We start from the raw sequence: 10,283 nt of genomic DNA, 5'->3' as shown, positions 1-10,283 counted from the left end.
AATTAAAACCATAGTGAGAAATGAAAAAAATATGAGTGGAAATAATTTAAGTAGAAAATATACAAAAGGTAGAAAAATCAACAAAGTAAAAACTGGCTCTTCAAACATATTAAGAATGTTAACAAACCCCTAACAAAAATGATCAACAAAAAAGAAAGAAAATAAAAACTGAGTTCATCAGGAATTAAAGAGAGTTCAGCACACAAAATAATGCAAATATTAAATTTACAATAAGGAGATTTATAAACAACTTCTTGTTAATCAATTTGACAACCTAAATAAAATGGATAAATACCATAGAAAATTTAATCAAAACTAAAACAAAACAAAAAAAATTATGAATCTTAACTCTATAGCGTATAATATATATATTATATATATATAATATATATATAGCGTTTTATATATATATATAATATATATATATAATATATATATATATAGCGTTAAGATTCATAAATATATAAAATTAGTCTATGGCCATCCAACCCTGAACAAGCCCGATCCCGTCTGATCTTGGAAGCTAAGCAGAGTTGGGCCTGGTTAGTTCTTGGATGGGAGACCATCTAGGAAGACCAGGTGCTGTAAGCGTAAAAAAATATGAAATATATATGAAATTAAATTTGTAATAAAGAAAACTCTAGATGTCTTCACTGGTTGAATTCTAGAAAATATTTAAGTGAGAAATAATGCTAATATTATACAAACTTAGAAAAGAGAGATTGAAGATATAGTTATTACCTTATTTAACAAGCCAAGCATAACTCTAATACCATTAGAAGGAAAGAAATTTGTAGATAAATGTTCCTAATTAAATAAATAAATAAATTCCAACAATTATTAAAAAACTAATACATCATGATTAATGAGATGTATCATAGTAATGCTTATTTGATTTAACATTTGAATATTAATCAGTGTTAATCATCACACTAAAAGAATACATAAAAAAAGAATATGATATTCAGAAGTGATGGAGAAAAAAATTTGTCTAAATTCAATTATCATTCATGATAAAAAAAAGTAAGTAAAGGTAGAAGAGAATTTCTTTGATCTTATATGTAGTGCCTATGAGAAACTTACAGTTAATACCATTGTTAACAGTAAAACTATTAACAATATTTCTTTAAAATTGAGAATAAGAAGAATGTCTCCTCTATCTCCGTTTAACCTTGTATTGCAAGTCCTAGCCAGTGCAAAAAGAAAAGTTACAAAATAAAGATCGAAAAGAAGTGAAATTATTTTTAAGCTCAGATGAAATCATTGTATACATGCAAAACATTATGGAATTTAATTACAAAATCATTTCCTAGCACTATATAAAAATTTAGCACGTAAACAAGATACAAAGACCATTTTAAATAAAATTATATTTCTATGTATATTGAAAACAACTGAAAATAAAAATTTTAAAATAATATTACTTGTAATATCAACAAAGAACATTAAACACCTTGGATTAAATATAATAAAAATGTTTATGGCTTCTACACTGAAAACTGCAAAATGTTGCTACCAGAAAATAAAGAAGACTTACATGAAAAAGAGATCTATAATTTCATATGTTAGAAGACTCATATGACTCATATTATCAAAATGTTCATTCTTCTCAAACTGATCTTTAGATTCAATGCAATTCCAATTAAAATTCTACATTACTCAATAAAATGTCAAAAACGATCAGAGCTGGAGGACTTTCAATACCCAATTTCATTACTTACTATAAAGTTATAATAATCAAAACAGTGTTGTATCAGCATATTTTAGATGAATAAAGAAAAACAACAGAGAGTCCAGATAGACCAACCGATATTATTAATTGATTCCAACCAAAGTACCAAGTCGGTTCGGTGGAGACAGTATAGTCCTTTCAACAAATAGTGCTAGAACAATGGAATATTCATATGAAAAAAGTAGACTTGAAATGTATTCCAACTCATTAAGTATAATTAATTTTTAATGGATTATAGATCTAAACATACAAGCTAGATCCACACACCATCCAGAAGAACAAAGGAGAATGACTTTGTGACCTCAGGCTGGGAAAAATATATTCTGTAGCTAAGTCACAAAATAATAACCCCCCCCACACACACACACACACAATTTAGATTTCTCCAAAATTAAAAATTTCTGCTTACCAAAAGACCTTGTTAAAAAAAGGAGCAAGTCTAAGAATTGGAGAAATTATTGACAGTACACATATCCGCCTAAGAATTTGCATCGAGAATATATAAAGCACTCCGCAGATCAACAAAAAAGACATAACTCATTTAAAAATGGGCAACAATTTAAACAGACACTTCTCAAAAGAAGATACAGAAATAGACAATAAACACATGCAAACATGAAAAGGTGCTCAACATCGTTAATCATCAAGAGAATGCAAACTAAAATCAATAAAATATAATTTTATACTGTTAGAATGGCATTAATCAAAAAGGAAAAATATTAATGTTGGTTTGCAAACTGGCCCCCATACACAGAAGGCAAGGGAACTTACCTATGATGCTTGTTTTGGGCAATTGCAAGATGAACAGATGTCTGCACCTGTCCACCAGAATTTTAAGAGTTTATATAGAGGCCTTATCAGAGTTCAGTCATGTATACCAACCAGATGGTTTTGACGACATATTGGTCTCTCAAGGCTGTGTCCTTGAAAGTGGCTCCTACTGTGGGAACAGTGGACAGAATACACATTCCAAGGACAAGGGAGGGCATGAGGAACCTCTCATTGCCTTGGTCCAGCGCTCCAGTCAGTAGTGGTCATGTGTTCTTTATGTTCTTCTCCAAAAGTGAAAATGAGCAAACAAACAAAATCAAGAAATCTCAACTCTCATTGCTAGTGAGAGGGCAGAATCATACAAACACTTGAAAATTGTTCAGCAGCTTCTCATAAACAAACAGCTACCATATGACCTAGGAATTCAAGTCTCAGGTAAATATATGAGAAATGAAAACATGTGTTTTGTATAAAACATCTTGTACATAAACTTTCTTCATAGTAATGCCAAACTATAACAATCTAAATGTCCACTGATAAAAAAATGAATTGCCAAGTTGCTGTATAATCATAGAATGAAATACTTAGCAAAAAAAAAGGAAAAAGAAAAGAAACATAACTGCTTATGAACCAGTTTATTTAATGACCAAGAGCAGGCAAAATAATTCATGGCAAAATCAGAACATGGTTTCCTCTGACCGGGAAGAATGGAAAGAGAGGGACAAATGTTAGGCAAAATAACTGAAAATGGACACAAAGTGTCTTTCTGTAATGATGGAAATATTCTATAGCTTGTTTGGTGTAGTCATTTCATGGCTGTATACTTTATGATATATACAGTTGTCAAAATCACCCAACTGAACATTTAATATCTGTGCATTTCATTGTATGGCAATTATATCTCAACAAATGCAAATAAATAAACATGAAACATAAAAGAATTAATGATCAACTTGAAGAAATTCGAGAATAGCGAGACCCTCAGATAATAGTATTCATACCACCCTGTGGAAAAGTGAACTCTCACATATAAACATTCATCTGCTCCGTGGGAGGCTTGCCGTGGAAGAGCATATTGTGTAGACAGCCTTGCAAGCGGCTGTGTTTATTTTCAGTTTAAGACAATGAGACAATAACAGGCTGTGAATTTGAGATGAGGAAAATGATTGTGAGAAGATATGTTAGGTATATGAGAAATGGCACATGGGATGGGCTTCAGAAAAGGACAGTCAGAGTGTTTCCTCGCATGGCTAAGCTTATAAGAGGATAGGAATCAGATGGTCTTTTGTGAACATATCTGTTTGCACAATTCTCATTTTCAAGCACCATCCTCTCGATAAGCTTAAACAACACTGGGGCCAAATTTAATCTACAAGGTAAAGAAAAATCTAACTGGGACATAGATCTAACTTTCCTTTATGGAGGTGTCAGCTCTTGACAGCCAAATTTGTATTTACATCATTATAAGTAGTATATTTCTGCAGTTACTAGCTGGACCAATTAGCAATTTGGGGAACAATTGAGATTTAAGCATTTTGTAAATCTAAGCAAACCAAGCAGTAAGTGAACTGTGGCCAACTTGGTTTGATGAAAGCCAGTGTCAAACAAAAGAATTCATCAGTGATTTAGAAAGCTAACACTGGATCCTTCCTCCACTTTTTATGGAAAGAAAGGACATCGGCAATCAATTATACTGCTTTAAAACTTTTTAATGTTTGTATATTACCCCAGTTTTTCTTATTCCAAATCTCTGAGGAGTACAGGGAGGGTTTTTTTGTTTTGTTTTGTTTTTTATGCCTGGAGCACCTTGTATTCCTAGGTGGTCTCCCATCCAAGTATTAATCAGGCCTGACCCTGTTTAGCTTCCGAGATCAGACCAGATCGGGCATGTTCAGAGTGGCATGGTTGTAGACTCAAGTATAGGGAGTTTTAACCTAAGTTTTAACATAGGTTTCCTTCCCTACGAATGGAGGCAAATGACTTGCCAATCTCACATATTGACCCTATGAAACTCTAAACTGTACGACTTCTCAATACTATATTTCTATGCTTGATATCATTTCATTCTTATCTGTTTCCTGATCTTTTATAGCACTGCAGCCCCAAGGGTTGAGCACAAGATAAACTCTTAGCATCAATACTAGTAGTAAAGACATTGGTTAGGAAGGACCTCCTATTATTTCACTAAAAATTGTATGTAAGCAGAGATCTAAAGGAAAATGCTGCCTGAGATTTCAGAAAATCCATCAAAAAGAAAAAAAAGTAACATGTTTGAGGGGAAAGCAGAAGATTGAAAGAAGTATAATTCACTGAGTGAGCTTTAGGACTTGATTTCAGGAAGAGTTACCCAGGCCACGTTTTAGATGGTGTTTGCAGCCATTTGTGATGTTATCAGGCTGAGTTTGATCCTAACATGGCTTTTTCTCATTCTCTTCTGGCTGTATCTAATATCTTAACTCTTCTGGTTATTTATTTATTTTGGATTTATTTAGGATTATTCTTACTTGAAAAATCTTTTAGAGCATGCCTCCATGAAAAGTCATAAAGAACTCAGAAAACAGCTATTTTTTACATAGCAGATGCTTCCTAGGACTTAGGGCAAGACATTGTAGGTAGGGAAGTACATGACAAGAAACAGGGAACACAAGACCATTCGGATAGGTTATGTCCAGGTGGAGCATCCAGTGGAAGACTGTAGGCAGCCCAAAGTCAACACAAAGGGGTGTGTACCTGCAGTAGAAGCCTACATGGAGTGCCCGTGGAAAGGGGAGAGCTAGGCAGTCCAGGAAGATAATTTCAGGTGAAGAATGTTTAACATATGAATTCTGCAATATTTATTGAGAATGTACTATTTGCCAGACATAGGGCTCAGTGCTAGGGAAGCAATGGTAAAGAAGACTAAAATGTGCAAATTATCACATTTGACTCCATTATTTGAGAGATAAATGACCATGTTGGGAGTATGGAGAAAATGTAGACACATGGAGATAGAGCTGATATTTTTTCCCTCTTTTTTTCTCTGTTCTGTTTTTTTGTTTGGTTTTGTTTTTAATTTCAGCAGCTTTGAATGACTCTATTGAAATTCTATTTTGAAAATCCGTATCACCTGTCCCTAATTTCTGAGCAACACCAATTTGTTTCTTTAAGAATCATGAGAAAATTAGTTTAATTATATGCTGTTTTCTTCAGCAATTTCCTTTAGGAGTACATAGGATGAGAATTATTTTTTCCTGCTGCTCTGCTGCATTCTGTATACGACTGTACCCGCTTCACGTCCGGGGCCCCATCTCATTAAATGTTACAGCTCTGTGTGCAGAGTTGGCATTATTATGATTGGAACATTATTTATTCCTATTAAACAAAAGGTGGTTTTATGTAAGTGTTAAAACATTATTGCTTTTTGACTCCCTGGATCTATCAAATACCAGCTTGTACTGTACAGCCTGGCAGAAAGTAATCTTGTATGTTAACATTCAGCTCTGATGTACACGAAAAATGAAACTCGTATTGGTTGTCTTTAAATGTTAGAAACGTGCTCCCTTCTGATGGCTGTTCTCTCCCAGAACACCAGCTAAGAGGAAGCACACAGATGGCTTTCCTAAATCCTGTGCATAAGAGGAAGGTAGACAAAAAGCTGTCAGAAACCTAAGCCTCACTCTCCAACCCTGAGACAGTAGGTCAGGTGACAGAAACTTGCGGACTTCGCAAAGGCTTTGGGAAACTCTAAGAAAGAAGATGCTGAATTATTGGTAGGACACAGCCAGAGAAAAGTGGAAGACGTCTGCCTATAATCCCTAGATAAGCAAACTGGTCAGCTTTCCCTGACCCAAAAGATATTCTTAAAAGAGGAGAAGGTAATTTTTTATCCTCATTTTTGTCTCGGATTTTTCAACCCTTAAATGCAATTTGAAAACCAAGCTTTCATGTTCATGGTCTTTTTATTATTTTCATATGTTCATGCCATTGTGATGAATAACTAACACTGTTATGAACTGTGGAAAGCAGCCTCGGGGTGATGGATCCTCGGAGTGATAGGAAACTGGGATCCTAGTTGCTGTGCCACTGAATGACTATTTGTGTGACATTAGGTGGGTGTTTTGCAACATGTGATCCCCAGCCAGCAGCAACTCGAAAGATGGAGTCCAATTTGTATTTAACAATTTGCGCTCTAGATATTCTGCTTAAAGCTAAAGTATGAGAACCACTGCTTTAGGTAATAGGAGTTTTCTGTGACTAAGTTTCCTCATCTACCAAATGAGGGAATTTATCTAGATGACATTTTATATGTATCTTACTCTAATATATATTGATTTTGTAACATTAAACATTAAAAAGAATCTTTATTGGTCTGTGCCCCTGGGACTAGTAGGTGCTCATGGAATGAGACGGTGTATTAGATGATCACTGCCCTGACCTGAAAAACTCACTGGTCAATAGGCAAATATTTCAACATAATTATCATTCATTTGTATGAATTGAATCTACCAAGCAGAATTCTCTTAGAAGCAAAAATCAGTCACTTTGCCCAGGAAGACTAGGAAAGTGTCATGAAGGGAAAGTACACTTCACATGGCTCTTAAGAGTGTGTTCATTGAACAGTGAGAAAATGCTGAGGATTACAGAAAATAGAAGGGAATTAGGTATGAAAAAAGCATTGTGTTTGGGGGTGTGGAAAGAGTATGTAGTAAAGCAAAAAAACAGCGATGTCCACTCAGAATTTTGTTAAGAAGGATTGTATATATTTTTCAGACTTCTGAAACTATTATAAATTTGCAACTGCAAATTTAGATGTATGGGAAACATCACATTTGTCTCCCTTTAAAGCAAGTCATATTTGACTCCAAGCTTCCATTCTGCTAGACTGGCAAAGATTCAGTAAACTTGTTCCTCTACATACCTGTCTCCTTCACCCAAGGTTGGGCAAAGATAAAAAAAAATTGGGCTCAACTGAGTATTCTAAAAAAAAAAAAGGTCCAGGTTATTTTTTTCAACTTTGATGACTTCCTGGTTTCTATGCTCCCTAGAGCAGAAGAATCTTTGCCAGGACTGGGAAAGGCAGTACCTAAGGATCCGTCTCCCGCAGCTGTCAGAGACTTGCCAGAAAATAGGTTGTATGTTCCTTCTGACCTAGGGGAGTGATAACCTCTCCCTCGTGAAAATCTAAAGTATTTCCTCTCACTCTCTTGCCGCCTTTCAAAATACTTGCCTCTCTCTGGAGCACCCTACATAATTTCAAATACAGATGAAAGGCTAACTGAGCAGTCTCTGTGATGGGTAGCTTCAGAAAAAGATGGAAGGAAAAATTCACAGAGCAAAACGAAGTACAAATGAATGGAGTCATATTTTGTAAAACAAAATCAGTGAGACTGAGTTCTTTTTGATATTTGGAGTGTGTAATTGTATTCCACAAAATAAAACTAAGATAAGGCCACATATCCCAAAGGACTGTAGTTTTCATAATTCAAAGAGATAGAAAGTTTCCCCTATTTGTTCATGGCTTTGTATTAAATGAAAATGTTGCACCGGCAAGAGCTCCACAATTGAATTTACCTAACCTGACTCAAACCTCCTTTAAGGCACTCCAAACTAAAATACCCTAGGAAATGAGGAGCTAACTAAGTTTTCTCCTGACACCCATAGAACCTATGCTATACCTTGGAGATGCAGGCTTATTTTCTGATGGCTTAAAGAAACTCTTGGCAAGCTATAGAAGGATTGTTTTTGGAAGAAGTGTCTGCTGTGTGTGATGTTTATGAGTTTTGTGAAAAGGAAATTCATGCCATTAGATGTGAATCACAGGGTTTGCTAAGCACTAAGTTCTCACATTCAAGCTGCTTTATATTTCCTGGTCCCTCCTCTTTAGAAAATTTAAAAGGGACAGACATTTTTAACTTTAGTTTTACAACAACTACAAATTTTCCCTCTTAAGTTAAAAAAAAAAAAAGTGTTTCTATCTGTATCTCTCCATCCTACTCCCATGTGCCCCAGAAAATTAGTCCAGGATGAAGACAAGACAATTCAAGAAAAGGAGTGTACGTTCACTCAGGATATCTTCCAATGTTTCTCTAAAGAATCACTGTAAGTCCAATCTTTCTTTCTGATTTCTAATCACTGGTTGAATAAATTTCTCTAGGTCGCTGTTCTTCTTTTTTTTTTTTAAGTAGTATTTTCTTCAGTTTTCAAAGAAGTGATACATGTTAATTATAAAATGTTGAGAAAATTCAGAAAAGCAGGCACTCAAATATATACATACAAAAAAATAACCATAATTTAAAAATTATCTCTCAGAAATGACTAGTGCTAACATTTTGGTGTTTATTCTACCAGACTTTTTTTCCTACAAAAGCACACAAAATCACCCATTATATCATCATGTAATCACCTTAACCTCTGTTAAAATTATAAATGCATTTTACATATAATAATACAACTCTACATGCATATATACACTTTATAAAATTGGAAACATACTCAAGATACTAAGTTGTTACTTACTTTTTCCCACAGCATACCATGAACATGTTCTAAAGCCTTTAAGAGTTTCATTAAGTTAAATGATGTAAACACAATGAAATTTATTTAATCTGTTGTTTTCAGTTTTTCCCTATTATTAGTAACACTGTGATTAACATTCTTAAACGTAAGTCATCAGACTCATGTAACTTATTCCTTAGGATGAAATCCAGAAGTTGGAGTGCTATGCACATTTCAGAGCTATGCACATTTTCAATGTATTCGACCTAAAATATATTCTGAATACGATTTATCAATATATGTTTCTTAAAAAGTCAGTATGCCATTTTTTTTCACTTTCACAAGCACAAGGTAATTTCTTTCTCTTTTACTCTTGAATAATTAATAGTTGAAAATGGATATAATTGTTTAAATTGCATTTAAAGAGTTACTAGTGAGATTGAGCTTGTCAACCTTTTTCAGAGTTGATCTGTATTTCTTTTATGAATTGCTTCTTCATGTCTCTTCAAATTGATACACGTCTCCTTTATTTTTCTATGGTTGATTTAAGTAAACTAAGAAATTATTGGCAGAAATAAATATAGCTCTATAAGATATGATGGTTAATGGACCTCTCAGGAGTTTACTTTCTTGTGAATGTGGGACTTGGATCTCCTCTGGCTACTCATTACCATATATGGTAAAAAGAAACACGTTTTATTTAAAGTTTATATTAGAGAAAATATCCTTTAGGATGTTCTATTTTATTACCTTAAATTAAGTAAATTTTCTTATATTTCTGTTAGAGTGTAGCCCTCTAATGTCTTCTCCAGAAAATAAGCAAACATGACCTAGAAACTCTTGGAAAACGCTACTAGAAATCTCAATTCCTGAGCTCTGTTAGTTTCAAACTGTTCACTTAACATTTTTATATTGCTTCTATAACTCCTTTTCCTTTTTAAGTCTGTGTGCTCATAGATATATTTTACCAGGGAAAAATAGGAGAAGAGGAATAAAAGTGAAATTATTTTTTTTTCCTTGTATGAAGCTACTTCTAATTCTCATTCTTGAATTATGGTGCAATTTAGCCATGAGAAGTGATTTTTGGTTACATTTTTTTCTTGGATTTCTTTGTCACAAGACTACGATATCAAATATTTAAGGTCCTGTATGTTCCATGAATAATAGCACAGTCGATGAGATACAGTGACCTTTTCAGTATTCTGTATTGTGACTAGCTATAGTCAATCCATTCATTTTGCTCTTTTATGGCCTCCCTGAGCTTGAGAGCAAAGAGTGAAATGGCCATCCGAATCAAAATATGATG

At 33.9% G+C, this 10,283-nt stretch overlaps 1 pseudogene; it reads left to right on the top strand.

Annotated features, from left to right (window-relative positions):
• Nucleotides 1-472: 472 nt before the first annotated feature.
• On the top strand, nt 473-591 carry LOC120595815 (uncharacterized; annotated as a pseudogene).
• Nucleotides 592-10,283: the final 9,692 nt, after the last annotated feature.

The sequence above is a fragment of the Pteropus medius genome, unplaced genomic scaffold, assembly GCF_902729225.1.
Source record: "Pteropus medius unplaced genomic scaffold, Ma_sr-lr_union100, whole genome shotgun sequence".
Lineage (NCBI taxonomy): Eukaryota > Metazoa > Chordata > Mammalia > Chiroptera > Pteropodidae > Pteropus > Pteropus medius.
This window is presented reverse-complemented; position numbering and strand designations above follow the sequence as displayed.